At 41.1% G+C, this 14,980-nt stretch overlaps 1 pseudogene; it reads right to left on the reverse strand.

The window, feature by feature from the left end:
• The window catches only part of LOC149163853 (uncharacterized), a 39,703-nt pseudogene extending 25,637 nt beyond the window's left edge, over positions 1–14,066 (reverse strand).
• Positions 14,067–14,980: the final 914 nt, after the last annotated feature.

Consider the following 14,980-nt stretch of genomic DNA (forward strand, 5'->3'; position numbering starts at 1 on the left):
TATGGATCAGACGGAATCAATCAATCAGATAAGTGTCACTGATTCTGAATCTCAATATGCAGATTTAATATTTTATTTGAAGAACGGTTATGCTCCTCCAAATTTATCTTACAAAAATAAAAGGGCCATTAGGTTAAAAGCAAAAAATTTCACTCTTATTGATGATGTGCTTTTTAGACAAAATTATGATTCTATCCTGTTAAGATGTCTTGAGAAACCTGAAGCTCAAAAGGTTTTGCAGGAGCTACATGATGGACCAGCAGGAGGACATTTTGGAGCAGACACAACAGCTCACAAAGTTATTCATGCTGGATATTATTGGCCTACCCTGTTTAGAGATGCTCATGAATACGTAAGAAAATGTTTCAATTGCCAAACTTCAAGTGGAAGACAACGGAAATCAGCTTTCCCTCTGCAACCTGTCAACATTGAACAACCATTTGAACAATGGGGATTAGATATCATTGGGGAAATTACTCCACCATCTTCCAAACAACATAGGTATATCCTCACTGCTACCGATTATTTTACCAAATGGGTGGAGGCTATTCCTTTGAAGGCAGCAAATTCAGAGGCAATCATCGAGTTCATAGACCAATTCATCATTACCAGGTTTGGTGTCCCAAACGCTCTCGTTTTTGATAATGCTTCCTATTTCTCAGGAAATGCTATATATGATTTCGCTATTAAAAGGGGATTTAAACTGAAGTATTCTGCTAATTATTATCCCCAGGGAAATGGTTTAGCCGAATCTACTAATAAGAATCTCATCAAAATCATTAAGCGAAATGTTGAATAGAATCATAGAAACTGGCACAAATCTTTAGTGTTTGCATTATGGGCTGATAGAATAACACAAAAGGCTTCTATAGGTTCCTCTCCATTTAATCTGGTATATGGAAAAGAAGCAGTATTGCCTACGAATCTTGTTCTACCCTCTTTAGCCCTAGTACAGTACATTGAAGAGACTCCTTCTTCTTCCATCCAATTTAGACATGACCAAATTCTTAAATTACAAGAAGAAAGGGAAAAAGCCAGAATCACTCATGCCAAACATCAACAAGTCATCAAAGCATCCTTTGATTCAGCCTCATCCGGTTCCAAACAGTTTAAAGTTGGTGACTTAGTTCTCAAATGGGACAAGGCCCATGAAGATAAAGGTAAGCATACCAAATTTCAGAGAATGTGGCTTGGACCATTTCAGATCTGTGAGAAGATAGGCCATTCAACCTTTATATTGCAAGACTTATCAGGGTTGAGAGATTCTCTCCCTGTTAATGGCCTGATCTTGAAGAAATTCTTTAATTGAGAAGGTAATCCCTTCTCCTCTTTGTAGATTTGCGTAGTTTGTAGGATCGGTAGGAAATAAAACTGTAGAGTATCCCCATTGACCTTTTTCTGTGTTTGAAGAAGCTGTCTCACAAAAAAATAATAAGAATATTTGCTTTTAGATAGTAGAACCCTCAATCAAAAGGAATAATTTTTAGGAAATTAGATATCCTTGTGTTCTGAAACTACAATCTAACTTTTGAAGACTCTTCTCAAGATGTAAAAGTTCTGTGAATCATTTTCTGTTTTCAAAACTGATCTCCAAAGGTTATCCATTTTAAGATAGAAACTAACCCATTTTCGACATCTTCAACTCTTCACCTGTCATCCATTTTCTCTTAAGGAGAAGATTGTTCACCCCATTCACTAAAGTTTACGGTTACTCAGAGTGTAATTCTAAAATATAAAAGATTAAAGATAAGAGGTCTTATTACAAGCCTGCTTACCATGTTCATAGGAAAATAGTTTGACTGACATTACCAATACTGCCCACCAAAACAGGGTAATGGCTTGAAATTTCAAGACAAGAGGTCTCATCACGAGCCAGCTTGTTTAGTTAAATTATTACCAGTGAATGGCATTGTCAATAGCTGGCCACCAAACCAGGACAATGGCTTTTTATCTTATCAATGACAAAGAAGAAAAAACAGATGAAAAATAAAATATGAGAACATGTTTTAGCTTCATTCTGTTAACTACACTCTTATGTGAATGGAAAAGTCAACAATACTATGGTTGAAAGGTATCCCTGTCGAGACTATAAACGTTTGCTGGCAACAGAGGCTCTACCTATGACAGAGGAGTTAATTATAAAGCCGATTTGGGAAAGCTTTCTGTTTTATCATTATAAACCAATAAAGGCCTATTTTAAAAACTTAGAATGTATTTATTTTCTTGAAACTAAATGAGAAGAAGTTAACAGAATAAGTTCACTTTGTTCAGAACGCATGAATATCCAGTTAAATTAGAAGTTTTCCCTTCTGATTGAGTTTCTATTTTCGAAAAGCTTAAGTGTTTGTATTAGTTTCAGAGATAACTGGTTCTTCCAGCGAATCACCAATTGTTGTGCTCTACAACAACCCCCCATTTCATAACATTTTCATTCACACAAAAAATTAACATATGGAATGGGTCCCTTTTAAAATTTAATTGGCATCAATGCTTTTGTGTTCAAAAAGGTATGATAATCAAATGAGTTTATGTATTTAAGCCTTTTTGAATAATAGTGTTCCAATAATAAAACAATCTTTTGTTATTGCGATAAAGCGATCGCAAGATCGCATATCGCAATGACATGAGAAACACATCAAAAACAGCACCTTGTTCTCCGCCGATGCGATATCACTGTCGGCGATCGGCGATATTCCACGCACACCTAATAAGGGCACATAACTCATGCCCCGACGCGACGCAATATCGGCGATCGGCTATCGGCGCTCCCTCATGTAGGAAGAAACCCTTTAAGTTATACGCCCGACCCGATGCGATATCGCTATCGGCCGTCGACAGAATCCCATGCACTTTGATAAGGCGCTCGGGTCTTACCCCGATGCGATGCGATATCGCAATCGGAAATCGGCAAATCACTTTATATGCACTTTGTAATGTTTCCATGCGCTAGTCCGATGCGATTTCGCAATCGGCACTCGGCAGGATCTTTTTCTAATGATTGTGTAGCATCTATTCCTCGATGCGATGCGATATCGCTCATCGGCGGTCGGCATTCTCAAAAAGTCATCGCTTGAAGCCTTAAAGTTATATTGATATCCAGTTGATAAAGCGCAAGTTTCAAAATACCGTTAAATGCAGGGATAAGGTAATGCATGTGTATTTAAAACTTTGCCCCTTCGATTAACGAACACTTGCGTTTAACCGCCAAAATATCTGTTGCACGCTTAAGGGGGTCATTCAGCCGGATAACGGTGTGATACTCATTTAATGGGTAGCAGGCCTTAAATCACCATTAATGCATCTGCAATATCTTTCCAGTGATTGGATCCACAGCCACTTTTGAGAATTAATCTCACCACGCTTCAAATGATATATCTTTCCCTTTATGGATTGTCATCGTTATTTCCTTGTTACGATTTCTCTTGCATTTGTGTAGAATTCATCTGTTGAGAGAAGCCTAAGCATGATGGGGAAGAAATCCAAGAGGACCGCGGGCTCCGCTGCTACATCTATTGCAGGACAAGCTGCCGCAGATAAGAAGAAAGGCCTAATTTCAGACACTACGTGCACTGGTCTCACTAGGACTTCATGGCAGGGCACATATAATCTATTAGAGGCTGAGCAACCGAAAGTAATAGTGACAGAAGCTAGTGTGGATGTACTGAAGAAGTCCGATGCTACTCTCAAAGACTTGGCCGATTCCTTCCTCCACAGGATAGCAGCCAGAGAGCAGGTCCTTCCCTACACTGATGTAGTGCATTGGGCAATCGAGGAAATTCCAATCATCGATAGAATGTTTCACACAAGTGATGGAAGGATTTTCGGGTCGTTCAAGCCAGAGCACCTAAGGCAAATGTATCATTTGCCCGAGCCAGAGAAAATCTATAACAAAGCCTTCGTGGAGAAATTTGCAGCCGAGAATGAAGTACAATCTGAACCCATCCGGGATTGGAGGCAGAATCCGGCCAAACACAAGCACGAAAGCTCGGGTAAGTACTCTGTCAATTCTTTGGCTTCTCCCTATTGCTATGCGGGGATTATGATGTGTAGGCTATGGGGGTTACATGACTCTGCTAATTTCGACATAGAAATGGTTCCTCTAATGGAAGCAGCTGTTAATAGTATAATCATGGATTGGGCCACCATTCTTTCTGATAAGTTGGCCGTAGCTGTTCGTGACTTTAGAGCCAAATCCAGAGTTACCGAAAGGAAAATCCCGCCATTTTATTATAGTGCTTACATTATGGATACTTTGTGTTTTAACTCTGAGTTTCCCATCCTCGGTTGGAGGTGGACCACCCAAGACCCCTCACCCATTCATTTGTACCATCAGAAATTGTGGAAGTCCTCTTACAAGGACCATCTGTATCAAATTTGCAATGGTTTTATGGTTCCTATTCATTATTCCATTTTTGATCGGCCTATTCCCAAAATCTCCTATCTAGCTTCCTTCGACTTACCAGCTGTAGCAGGTTGGTTTGGAGAAGAGAATTTTACCTATATTAGGGTTTATGGGAGCCAGGACAAGCCGCATTTTCTCCCTTTATATGTTCCAGACAAATTGTTGGCCCAAGAAATCTCCTACCAGATTATGGCCGAGAGTGTCACACAAACTCTCAAGAAAGAAAAGAAGAGGGGCTGGCCCTCTTTTCCCTTGAGAATTGGTATTTTTACTCTACATGGTCTCAAGCATGCAGAAAAAGAGGCAACAAAGATGCAAGCTTTATCCCTGGCCACTATCCCAAGCAGACTCTATGATCCACGTAAAACTGTCTATACTGCCCTAGAACAGGCCAAATTAACAAAAGTTGACCATCAAGAGGATATGTTTGATGACCTGTTTGTCGCCGTCGATACAATAGGCCAGGCTAAACAGCTTGCTAGAATGAGATATAATGATGAGACGTTAACTGAGTTCAATAAACTTAGAGAGCAGAGGTTGCAAACTCTGCCTCTAGATTTATTGACAACAACCCCAGCGTCTTCCTCAAGCGAGCCTGGTCGGCAACAGATGAGCCAACCTCCTGTTACAACTAATGATCAAAAGAAACAACAGGAGGAAAGGCAAAAGAAGCTGCAGGCAGAAAAGCAAAGAAAAGAGCAAGCTGAGAGGCAGAAAAAGGAGCAGATAGAAAAACAGCAAAAGGCGCAGAAGGATCAAGAACAGGGAAAGCAGAAAGAGATAGAGGAACAGAGGAAGAAAGAAGAAGAAGAGAAACAAAAGAAAGAACTGGCAGATAGGCAGAAAAGGGAGCAAGAAGAGAGACAAAGAAAAGAACTAGAGGAGCAGTAGTGAAAAGAGTTAGAAGAGCAGCAGAGGTTAGAACAAGAAAAAGAGCGGAGCAAATCCCAGACAGAGCAACATAAACAGACCTCCATTGATCCTGAATTGCTTAAACAATGGAACCAATTCGATTCCATTATCAGTGGAAAGGAAGGCTCCAAAGATACAGACACCTCTAAGACAAGCGATGCGCCAGATACCACTTCTTCTCAGGTTCTAAGCGGAACCAGCGGCCCACCCATTTCAAAGGATGTTGAAGTAATTACTATAGACCCTTCCGATCAAATTGTTCTCCAGGTGGAAGATATTCCTCCCCTGGATGTTTTCTATAGCCCAAAGTATAAAGCCGTTGTTAAGCGCTCAAGGAAGAGACGAAGGCTTGATCAACCTTCTATCTTTCATGAGCAAACAATCACGAGCAATGTAGTCTGGAAGGAGGAATTGGATCCCTCCGATGATCTAACAAAGTTGTCGCAGTATGCGGGAGCTTATTCCGCAACGACTATTGACAAAGCCTCGGAGGTAAGTCTTCTATTGAAGACTAAAGACCAGGAGATTTGTACATTACAGGCAGAAGTAACCGAGGCGAAAAACAAGGCAGCGCAGGTAGAAGAGCAGTTGCTGGCACAATAGCAACAAAACAATATATTAACCCAGCAACTGCAGACTGAAAAACAGAGAATCGACCAGAGCGCAATCCAGAAGCAAAAAGAATTGTCAGAGGCATTGGCACAGTTGAGAGAGGCGAATGAGCTGATGATGAAATCAAAAGACGAGCAAATAGCTCGACTATTAGTGCAGCTTGAAGACATCAAGGGCACCCAGAAAGTGGAGGATTTCAGAGAAGAAGCAGCTCAAATGAATGGCGCATTAATATCTCAGATTAGACTCCTATGCCAGCAACTTACAGAGGCTGAGCCATTATGAGAAATATCTACAGCAGTATGTCAGCAGATAGAGAAAGCCAGAAATGAGCTAGATCAGGCCGAAGAAACCATAACCGGATATCTTGATTGGCAAGATACTGATGTGGGGAAGGCAGCGAACTTGCCTAGAATCTATGAGACATACAAAGACATACTCTTCACGGAATGGAACACTCAGGTGATGAAAGCGGAAAGGGCAGCTTCAAGGTGTAAAATGATTGCCAGCAATATGATTGATTTAGTCAACAACACACTCTATTTGGCAAACATGATTTCACAGTGCACACCTGGAAGCATAACAACAGCAAACATGATTGAACAAACAAGTTATCATGAATTGGAAGAAAAGAGAAGGTTAATCGCTGGAGTAAATACTTTAACCTCCGAGGCATATTGGCTCTTTCTAATCAAGCCACACACTCAAAGGTCGGCCCTTAAATGTTTAACAGATGCTCTCGGATGCCTGATCTCCGACATTCAGGATGCCACATATGATGCCCAACTCACTTCGCGTCTCAACACTCCACCAGAAGTAGAGCCAATGCTGGCGATATGTCAGCTAAGGTTTAAAGGCAAAGAGCCCACCTAATGAAGCATTGCTGCCGACTGCCAGATCGCCAAGGAAGATGGAAAATATTTATTGATGCCAATTTAATAGCTTTTCAGTTTCTTAGATATTTAGATTAGCTTAGTATTTATAGACCCTTTCATTGTTTTGGAAAGGGTCGTAAAATTTTGTAATAGACTTAAATGCTGAAGTTTTCACTACTGTGCTTCAGCCTATATTCTTTTGTGAAACTCGACCGATAGTTCTTAATTTAACGAGAAGGTTGTTTTATACAATTGCGCACTATTATCTCTTGTTTGGAATTCTTTCTGGTTTGAAGGAAGGACTGCGACATAGCGATTAATATACTGGATTGTTAAGCAGCTTACATGGTACTTTTATCTGCATCTGTGTTCTTTCCTCTTATATGAATTGCTGTGTTATTATTTTTGCTATTGTTGAATACATGTATGCGCTGTAACAGCAAATCTTCATTTCGTTCCACTATTGGATGTTTTGTGATATGCCCTCTCTTTTAATCATGCATGTAGCAATGATATGAATGACAAAGTGTAGTAATTCGCTATTATCGCTCTGCATAACTAATTATGCAGAGCAATCTTAAATGGTTTAAACATCTATGCTTTAGCATTAGAGTCATCTATATGCCTGCCTTAAAGCACAGATTATCAAACGCTACGCTTTAAAAATTGATAAGTCCCGGGATTAGATTATAGTTAGTATATTTCGCCAATAGTTTTAGTTGTTCGCTTATCACCACCATATATCATAAGTCACTTGTCCATCCCGTTTGCTTATAATTCTTGGGAAACTGGTCCCATTATCCCCAGTCGGAGCCACTATTCCAAACGGAAAAGGAGTTGTACTAAGGTCCGGACCGGGTGGTTTCCCCAATGTTGTTGCAACGATTTTCGGGGCATCAACAGTAACATATGCCCAATGACCCTAGCCCAAATCAAGGGTATAAGGAGGTAGTTTCTAGGTTGACCCAATCTCCATGGTCCAATTATGGAAATGGGGTACAAATTTTTATACTTTCTCCAATCATCTCAAAACAAAAAATGGATGGCATCATTATATTTGTCTTGTCGAGATGATTCCAATGATATAAATATTTCTCCAATCCAACTTCTCAATCCAAATATATGGCCATCCAAATATTACCCATTTAATTAACACCACCTTACTAACCTGCCATGTGGTGCCAGTGTGGTCCCCATGTGGCAAACACATGGCAATACCAGTCAACCTCTCAATACACATGGAAATGTTATTATAATTGTTGAGTCATTCCTCTTTGTCACCTAATAACCCATTATGCAGTGGGCGTGACCCAATACATACATATATGCACTATGAGGGGTATTGCGGATGTGGGCCCCTGAAAAGAAACATAACCCTGGAAACACTCTCCGCACAATTAACTCTTTTCACTCCTCGCCATTCCTTCTGGGGATAACCCTTACGAGATTATGTGGAACTTTCCATGCAAATTAACACTTTAGCATGGCTCATCTAACCATATGCTCGCGCTCTAATTTTTAGCTATAGCGCTGGGTTCCACTATGCCACATCAACCTAGGAATAATATCGCTGAATTTTTTTACCATGTTCCATTCAAAACCTTCACGGTTCAAGGTATATGGTTTCGTCATCCTTCGTCACTCTGCCCTCGTGGAAGGGGTCCCATGTAACTTTCGAGCCCCCAATTATTCATGGCTTCCCTGTTATGTGAGATTGAATGGTTTTCACCACTTTATGTGCCCACTTTGAGGCCCACCATGCCACATCATCCTGGGGATAATACCCTAGAATATTTCAACCTTGCTCCATCTGAGAGCTCAATGAAAATTCCTCTGGAGTCATCTGATGACCATAAGAACCTACCAATCTATGACTCATAATTTTTCTTCTTTGCCTAAGGTGAAAACCCCTGATTACATGGTTTATGAGGTCCAACCTCATGGCTCCTCTGACGTCAATCTTGACAATGACATGAATGGAATGTGAATGCTTTGGAGTTATCTTCCAACCCTTGGGCTTAATAATAGTGATTATATTATATATAATTTGTTGTGGTTTAGAGCTCAAGCCCTAAAAGTACTTTGGATCAACTCCCACTCGCTCTATATGCATAGCTTGAACTCGATGGTTTTTCAAGGGACCTTTCCTTTTGCATCCATTATTTCGAGTCTTGATTGTAATGGTTTTATTCCCAAATTAGCCTGGAACAAGTATATTTTTATAAGTCCCATTGCCTTGCATACTACTGAAAATCTATATATATATATATATAACCAATGCTATCCCTCCTGAGCTTATTGGTAAAAACTAGGCCAATAGTTGAGACATTTTTAAAGAAGATATTTATATGACATGGTAGAGGGGAGAGCACATAAATTATAGTTTTGAATTTAATCTACCCACTTTCAGTAAGGCTTGCTACCTACTTTCTGTGCTTTCAAAATATTGATGAAATATTGATGAAATTTCTCTGATCTCATTACATTTTATATATTTTATATCAAAGTCAAATTCACGAAGCATGGCAACCCATCTAGCTTTCCTTTCATTTAGCTTAGGTTGTTCAAACAAATATTTCACCCCTCCATGATTAGTCATTATAGTAAATTTCTACCAAGGAGGTAGTGTCTCCGGTTTTCAGGGCATGAAAGATGGTAGCCAATTCTAGATCATGATTTACATAAGTCTCCAACAAGTTCCTCCTTCCAGGCATCCATGCGCACTATTTAATCCTTTTTAGGACCTACTATTCTTAGCACCTGTGAATTAGTTATCAACTACTTAGGCTAATTGAATCTTGCAGCACAATCAACTATCCATTTGAACTTCTTTTGTTTCTTTTGCAAAGCAATAATTGGACAACCAATATTGGAGATTTTTTAATAAATCTCCTGTAATAGCTAGCTAGTCCCATCTCGGGATCAACTAGTACTCCCTCTCTTGAGACAATGTGTCCCAAGTAATGGATCTGTGATTGAAATAAATTTCACTTACTAAGGTTTGCATAAATCTTATTCTTTCTTACGAATTATATTACAACAATTGGATGCTCTTCATGCTCCTCCTTGTCATATGAATAGACCAAAATGTCATGAATGAAGACTATGAAAAACTTATCCAAATAAGGGCACAACACATTGTTCATAAGGCACATAAAAGTTGAAAGCACATTGGTAAGTCCAAAGGGAACTATAGCAAATTTATAATGTACACATCTCCTTCTGAAGTTTCTTTTATGGGTGTCCTTATCCTTTACATGCACCTGATGATAACCTGATCTCATATCAATTTCATAGAAGATTGTTTCTCCTCTTAGTTGATCTAATAAACAATCAGTCCATGGAAATTGATTCTTGTTCTTGATGGTCACCTTTTTTAGTTGCCTATTATCAATGCACAACCAAAGTGTGCCATGTTTTTTATTAACAAATAGAACTGGTGCTCCCCATGGAGACACACTTAGCCTTACGTAGCCCTTGTCCAACATATCCTTGAGTTGTAGCTTCAGCTCAACATATTTTGGAGTGCTCATTTTATAAAAAGCTTTGGATGTTGGTGCTATCCCTAGCACTAATTAGATGGAAATGTCCACTTCTAAGTGAGGAGATAAAATATGAAATTCTTTAGGAATTACATATGAAAAATGTTCTAAAATAGGGTAATTACTTAGGATATCAATACCATCATTCTCAGTTCTACAATTAGCTTCAACGTTGTTGGATATTTGCACAAAAAAAAATACATCACTTCTTGTGACTTCTCTTTGCTTGCATGGATGAAATTAATCTCATTGATGTCGGTTTTTAATTTTCATGCAATATCCTATGCTTTCCAACTTCATCCAGGAATTTGATGGTGTTCTCAAAGCATCTACCTTCGTTCGATGAACATATAACCAATCCATGCTCAACAATATATTATATCTCCTAATGGAAGGAAATTGAGGTTTTCCAGTGTTGGAATCCCATTTAATTTGATTGGGCAAGACTTCACCCAATACTCCACACTTCTTTTTGTCCCTATGACTAGTTGAACTATCCAAGAACCATCATGTGCTTCCTTATTTAGTGTGCATTTCTCAACAATAGAGAGGCTAATGTAGTTAAAATTTAAACCAGGGTCAATCAAAATTGAAATTTTTTGGTCATGTAGCATACCTTCCATCTCTATAATCGCTTCCTAGATCATATTGGTGATTATTCACTGCTGCATAAATTATAGGCACATTTTCAGCCACATCCTAAACAATCTGTAACTCTTGCACATTACATAGTCTTGGGTCAACTTACTTGTGCTATGGGAAATATTTCCTTAGGTGATTTCCTCCACAATTCTAGCACTTATATGGACCTTTCTCATAAATTTTGGACTCATCTTGAGTATAATGACCTCTTCTGGCAATGTTGAACTTATGTTGGTTTTATTGGTTAACATGGTTGCACTAGCTCCCTTGATTTCCTCTTTCATTTTCCCTTTAAACTCGACATTTTATTTGAATTTCCAATCTAATTTATATTCACACCTGCACCTAGACTGCTCATAGCAGTGCTTCAATTTATAGATTTCATCCTTTAGTGACTTGGGCTCATCAAACTCAATTCTATCCTTGAAAGGATGTGGTGGTCTGATGGCATACCTGTGAACTTTTCTTTCTCTTCCTTAAGGTAGGGAACACACCTTAGAAATTATAGGAATTTGGTGGTGTACTCATCATCTATCATTTGTCCCAATATGAGCTCATAGAACTCCTTAGCCTTGTTATCAAAGTATCTCTTAGATAAATATTTTCTCCTGAAATGCTTAAATTCCTTCTAAGACAATTGTTAGTTTGTTAGGGCATGACCCAAGTTCAGAGTTAATTAGCCAAACAAATCCCTATACTATTGGCCCTTTGGCACAGTCCATGGAGCATAGACTGAGGTCTCACCCAAAGTAGTATGGGGGGGTGCTGGAACCAGGTTTGTACACCCTTGAGATGTTTGAGAGGTTGATTTGGTCCAACTGTTAATCCCTTCGTGTAGGTTACTTCGCGCACTTCTTTGTCCCTCGCACCCTGATATACTTGCCTTCGCGCAGCCCTAACCAGGGGTTGTGGGGCTTCCACACTACTGGAGCAGCGCTCTGCACTATGTCCCTAAGTCACACCTGAGATATTACTTATCTTCCTACCCCAGTTAGTTATCTTCACGTAAATGGATGCCTTATGTTATATTTATTTATACAACACATTCATATGAGTTCGTGCAACAAATACATAGTAAACTTGTAATTCATACCCAATAATACATAAAACAGGAAAATATACATAGAAATATGATAAAACTTCTCTTTATTGATGTTTCCAATGGTTACAGACTTGACCTGCCGTGCGCACTCGGCTGCAGGGGTCTGTGCACTTAGCTGCAGAGCCTTCTCCTACTCTATGACCCAAGACACACTCTACACTTCGACTCAATCTCTTAGACTCATCATGATTCTATTCTATTCATTCCTTCGCTATCTTCTACACTTAGAACCTCGCTCTATTTATACAATCCCATGGTCCACGGACCATGGGTAGGTCTATCAAGGCGACATTACATTACAAAAACAAGGGCGAACAACCCTGTGACTCTATTATGACTTCGTGCTTCGTGGCCACAAATCGTGGAGCCTTTACAATGGAATTGGTAAAAACTTGGGCTTTAAGCCCCAAAACATGCCTTGGAGAGATTCCATGCCCAACAGGCCCCCAACACAAACATCGTGACTCACCCTCGAGTCACTTTGTCAGTGCAGAGATCTTCACGTGGAGTCCCTCCAACTCTATTTGAACTGCTGCAAGGTCAGAAACGCACTGAGCAGTTGCCTGCTGGATCTCTTGTACCCGCTGTTTTGAGATCATGGTTTTGGAACTACTTCCCTAGAACTATGTGAGCTTGCCTTCAATTGTTGCTATGATGGTGAAGGCCTCATTGATCCAAGGTTGAATGTGTGCCTTCAGGACTGATTCTTTATGCTGTGTTGCGCCCACCTGTTCTTTTAGCACTTTGGCTTGTTGCATTTGCACGAGCCTCTAAGTGATGGCCACTGTCTGCACGGTCCCTTTGATGTTATCGTACTGTTGTTGGAGCTCACATGCCTCTGTCTCTAAGCATTGTATGTTGGGGTCCTCCTGTAGATTCCTGAGGACCTCAAATGACTCCTCCAACATTCTCATGCAATCTCTTACTGCACTGTCGATCTCTTCCAGCCTTGATGCAATAGCACTGGCGTGCTGTTCTCCTACTTCTGGAGGGGTGGATAGCTACACCTTCAACCGTAGCTCTTCTATCTGAAGGTTCAGCTCCAGATGAACCTTAGTATTTCTTCTCACGCCTCACGTACCCCTGATGCTAGCCTGTGGATGCGTGCCTCTGCTAGTGTGTCTGCTAGGATGGCCAGCTCAGGGACCATTTTTTGACATGCTTCTTCGAGTACCTGTACCAGCTACCTGATTTGCGACACCACTTCGTCATGCTGCAAGCTCAATCGCTCCATGTTTATCTTTTTCTCGCTTAGTACTTATAGCATGCGGCTCTCCTTAGCCCGCAGTTCTGTAGCAATCCCATCCTGCAGAACGTATAGCGTCTCTTGTGGGAGTGTAGCCATGTTGATCACCAGTACCCCTTACGATAGCACTCTTGTATTTTTTGTCTGAGTGCGTAGCATCTGCTCTGCTGCAGTTGTTCCTACTGCGAGTCTGGTCGAAAGGGTACTAGCCTGAGGAGTGCACACCTACAACTCCTGCAGCTACGCTCTGAGGCCCCCCAACACACTCTGGTTCTCTTCCACAAAGTTTTGGAGGGCCTTGGAGGTGACATCGCTTACCATCTTGCTAATGTCGTGCAGATCACCCTCAGTAAGGGTGATCAGGCCAATAGACAACTTTGATGCCTTGACCTTCTTGCGCAGCCCCGTCCGCTCGCTCAGGTGCTGGCACTTTAGTTGTGTTGACGTGGTTTTTGGGTCCATGCCACCCTCCTCTTCCTTTGTTTCCTACCCATGTGAAGGCGACTTATGGCCCTCGCGCGCCTTCTCGGCTACCTCCTATGCTGCTGTAGCCTTTTTCTATTCTACTGCTGTCTGTGCAGTGTCCCGTGCCTCCTGTGATTTTTCTGCTGCTGTTTCTTGCCTTCTCTTCTCTGCCAACTGCACCATGCGTAGTTTGGCCTCTTCTTTCTTCTTCTGCACTGCAGACTTCTCCATTGTCACGATGTCTGGGGCACGCCACTCTGGTGGCCATGTTTCCAGTACATCAAATATTACGTCATCTGTGGCTACAAAGGGTAGCTCTCTCCATTTCTTAGTCGGGTCCTTGCGCGCTCTAATATAGATGTTGTGGAGGTCCACTTTAACTTCTACAAATCTTTGCAGACTGTTGTAGACAGTGGGTGATAACCACAGCTTGTGGTTGATCCCCATTTTTATGTTCATTTCCATGAACACCCAGAATATCTTATGGTCACAAATTCAGGTTGCATCCTTCATGGCCCAGAGCGAAGCATACTTCGCGGCCTCCAGTAGATTCCTATCAATTATGGGGAACTGACAGTCCTCCGGCAATTCCCTTGCCATGAGAACTATGGACAGTAGAAGCCATGCATAGTGGAATGTTTTGCCTTGTTCCTGAGCCTCACGACAATTTTCCACGAACTCCATGCAGAGGAACTCAGACTAGTTAAATTGGAGCCCCTCCGTGCACTACTCAACAAGTGCCACCACCGACGTGGGTACCTCGTCTGCGCGGCACTTGCGCATAACTTTACTCGCCAGTATTTTGGTCACCACTTTAACTGCTTTGTTGTTGATGCTGGATATGGCATAGCCCCTTTTCTTCTTCTCCAACTTGTACTTCTTCTTCATGGCCTCTACGATGTCCAAGTCACTTCTCTTCCCCTCCGAGATGTCTGCGGGGTCCTCTCCTTTGCATGGGAGTCAGGTAATGCGGTGGATTAAGTGGTCCATGATGGGGATGGGCTCCTCCAGCCACAAACACCCACCATGCACCAGGCAGAGCAACTGCTTGATGATGAATATTGTTCTCGAGGTACGGTGGAAATGTGGCACCCAGAGCAGGTTTAGTAACCCTGCCTTTTCCACTCCGCGTAACCACTTTCGTGGCTCAAATTTGATAACCCCCGCCCCTTTGGTGTTGCT

Source organism: Pinus tabuliformis, chromosome 5_1 (assembly GCF_031772625.1).
Source record: "Pinus tabuliformis cultivar Carrire ecotype Pingquan chromosome 5_1, CPIR1, whole genome shotgun sequence".
In the NCBI taxonomy this organism is placed as follows: Eukaryota; Viridiplantae; Streptophyta; class Pinopsida; order Pinales; family Pinaceae; genus Pinus; species Pinus tabuliformis.